Here is a 3,631-nt window from a genome sequence, read left to right on the forward strand (position 1 = left end):
TCATTGCGCACCTTGACTGAATTTTGTGTAACATGAAATTATTCAAATGACTGACATTTTGTTTCCTGCATGATTTGCCTGAATGCATTCAGCCAATAAGATCACGCTTTTGGTCATTTGAAAACAAAAACATACGGCTGCAATGACCTTTGGGTAAATGTAGGCCTTTCATGAATTGTGTTCACATGTTACCGGTAAGCCAAGAATTAATTTTGTTAACATAACTTCAAAATTTGAAGAAAGAGAGAGGACTAATTTCTTTTCTATTGTGGCAGCACGTTTAATTGTACGTGTAACCCTTCTTCAATTCCCCTGGCTAAGAGTTAATTAAAAGTCATGCACTTCGTTTTGCCTTGTGTCATACAATTTTACTTGCCATTCACTTGGGCACTGCTTTTAAGGCGGAAGAAAGCCTCCGCAACTTCTCTGTTCATTCCAGACTGTCATTTGTAATTGGAAGTTGGCCTCATACTGAAAAAATGAAATCTTGGCTTGCCTAGTTTTGTGCTGAATTCAAAACGATGTGTGTAGTTTTTACATAGAATAAAATAAAATAATTTGCCATTAACTTTTAGGATCAACAGCAAGAAGTACTGTTGACCCTCATCCAGCAACATCTTCATTTTGATGGTAAAGGACTGAATAACATCTACCGGTATCTGTGTAGTTTAACTGGTGTCTAATTTGAAAGGATTATTTGCAAGCATGAACCTTGATTTGTTATAGTTTTTGAGATTCTGTGCAGTTTCCAGTTGAAAAGTGCATTTTCCATTTTAATTTTGCACCCTGTTAGATATACATGTAAGCTCATACTGTTGCTTAAGTTATGCTGTTAATTCTTGCTGTCCCAAAAAAAAGAGACTGCACATGCAACACATTCATATAATTTCTTGCATCTTTATTATCACATTCAATTGTCAGTATTTGAAGGAAGACCACGCAGCAAGCAAACAATAGAAGCTACAGCTGGAGCAGTCACAGGGGAAGCAACATTCGAAGGTGATAACGCTGGTAATATTATCGTAGTAATTTATGGTGGTGGTAACCGTGATAGTGATTAAAAACGGTGTGTTAATTATCACACACGTCTGCGTGGTCTTTTACAAAGTAAATCACATTGGCAATATCACAGAAAGTTGCAACACTGTTTATGAACCCCCTTCAAAACCAAGATAATGGCAAGTGATTTGCAAAGAAACAGTTTATCCTCTCTGTCTCAAATATTAAGGCCTTAACTTACAACATTTTTCTGATAATAATATTATGACCTAAAATATATTTTGTTACTGGTTAAATTTGACTTCAGGTCAAAATGATTTAACCAACAATAATAATAAGTAGTATAAATACACAGGTGATTGTACAAAATCGCATGCTCTCATTGGCTCGCTATCTCGGATTATCAGCCGATAATCACCTAGACGGACAAAATGGCCGCCAGTAGTCGTTTTGCAATGTAAGTGAAGATGATTTCGCATTGAAATGTGTTTTTTTCTCTTTTTTTGAAATAAAAACCTGTTGTATTTATACTAAAAACAATTATTCGCCTCAGGCTCAGTGATTATTGGTGAATATTCACCTTGACTTCGTCTCGGTGAAAATTCACCGATAATCACTTCGCCTTCGGCGAATAATTGTTAAATTATTATTTTTGTAGGTTGATGTGGTATCCTTATTAAGCCACTCCTTGAGCAATTTGTAATTGAAGTGATCTAAAGCATGGGTTTCTAAGTTTTGAAAGCAAAGTAATACTGTATATAAAGAAATTATGGGTGTTGACCCAGAATGCTGCAGTTGATTTGTAAAGCCTAGTTTTCATAGTACATGGACAGTATGTCGGGAAAATGCCAGATGATCGGGGATATCGCAAATTTCCGGACCGTCCCAGATTTTGCCAACATATCTGAAAATCGCCAGATGGTTGTCCCAGATAAATGGAAAGTGTGCCAAACAACAGCTCGCCAAACCTTGAAACTTGCAATTTAGAGGATTGGTAAAGAGCTAAAACCATCGCCGATGTCTCTGACTGTACCAATTTGAGTTTTCATACAAGAATGATCGCCGACGATCGCAAAAGTTTGCGACACGTTGGGAAAATAGAAAAGATTCCTATTTTTCCCGATTTGTCCCCAACCATCGGCAGGATTATTGGGGGATGTCTACGATGTTACGGTTTTCATGTAGTCGGAACAAATATGGGACGGTCGGAAAAACTGCGGAAATGACCAAGTCGTCTGGGATTTTCCCGAGACATGAAAACTACATGTGTAGGTTTAATATCTTTGTGTCTGGGTCCTGCAGTTACACCTTGGGTCAACATGTAAGTAGAGGGACAAGACGGCATGCTAAGCTTTTCTTACTAGTTTTAGTGTTCTTTGCACTGGCAGGCGTAATAAAGAGCAAGGTTTATTATGGGATACCAGTCCCGAACCTGATCTTTGGAGTTTGTTGATAAGAAGAAAGAGAGTGAAGATTTCGATGATGACAAAGGATAAACCGAAGGTGAAATGACTCATGAAACGTTCAGTATCTACCATTAATACTGGTATGTCATGTTTGGTCCAACAAATATATTTAATTTCTTTCTGGTTTGCTTTCTGTGTAGGGAAAAAGAAAGTCCAGAAGAAGGACTTCAAATGGACCCAGGTACAATTTTAAACTTTCTACAGAGAGCTTCGTTTGATGAATCACCCAAAACTCACTAATGATGGTATAATTGCACAAACAAAGATATTAACAACTGGAAGCTGTGTGATTGGGAAGTCATGCAATTATAGAATTTTGCCATTTAACTACCCGATTCAAGGTTTTTTTTGTTGCAGTTTACAGTACAATACAATACAATACATGTACCATACTTAATTGGACGGTCTGGCCCCATAGGGCTTTTCAGGGCAAATGAAAGCACAACGAAACGAGCAGAACAGACACAACAACAATTGTTAAGAATCCCAACTGGGCTTGGAGGCAAACCAGTTGGCTATTTACAAGTGGCAGCTGGGAAGTTGAACCAGGGACTACCAGGATCAAACTCAACAAGGTGGTCAGGATCGGGTCCTCTGAACCCGGGTGCTCCGGATACTCAAGGCAAGTGCCCTAACCACTATCATTCAAACAAACTGAAAAGAGCAATTTTGTGTTGAGACAGCCCAACGTGTGAAAGATGCATCTAAACAAAGTTTCATAATTATATATAAACCTCAACGTTGAAGGGTAAAAGCCAGAGTTTTCCCAACCTGGCTGATAGGCATTATACTTTTCCTCTCGGCATTGAAATTCAAATTTTCATGCTGGTATTTGGTGAACATTTGGTTGTAGGCTGATGCAGCTGTTATTTTTTCATCCCTTTGATTGGTGTGAACTAGCACACTTCATGTTAGACTCTGGGGCCAGTTGCTCTAAGCTTGGTTCAGCACTTACTGTTGGTTAAGAGGTAAAAACCTATATGTTTCCATGTTAGTTACACACTGGTTAGCGGGGTGCATAGACCCTGCGTCGAGTAACCTGGACCTGGATTTTTTTAAGAAAGCAGTTAGGCTATTTTTTTGGATGACAGCAAATAAAAACGAAATGACATGTAGGCTCCAACCGAGGTGCGTTTTAAAATCTCCCCCAGGCAAAAAGAAACAGG

General features: G+C 38.5%; 1 long non-coding RNA gene across 1 annotated transcript in view; it reads left to right on the top strand.

The window, feature by feature from the left end:
- Nucleotides 1-1,011, top strand: part of LOC138049960 (uncharacterized) — a 1,331-nt gene extending 320 nt beyond the window's left edge. The window contains exons 2-3 of the long non-coding RNA XR_011132499.1: nucleotides 576-630; nucleotides 922-1,011. This is a non-coding gene — a long non-coding RNA (uncharacterized lncRNA). The remainder of the gene's footprint in view (nucleotides 1-575; nucleotides 631-921) is intronic.
- Nucleotides 1,012-3,631: the final 2,620 nt, after the last annotated feature.

Source organism: Montipora capricornis, chromosome 5, assembly GCF_036669925.1.
Source record: "Montipora capricornis isolate CH-2021 chromosome 5, ASM3666992v2, whole genome shotgun sequence".
Classification (NCBI taxonomy): domain Eukaryota; kingdom Metazoa; phylum Cnidaria; class Anthozoa; order Scleractinia; family Acroporidae; genus Montipora; species Montipora capricornis.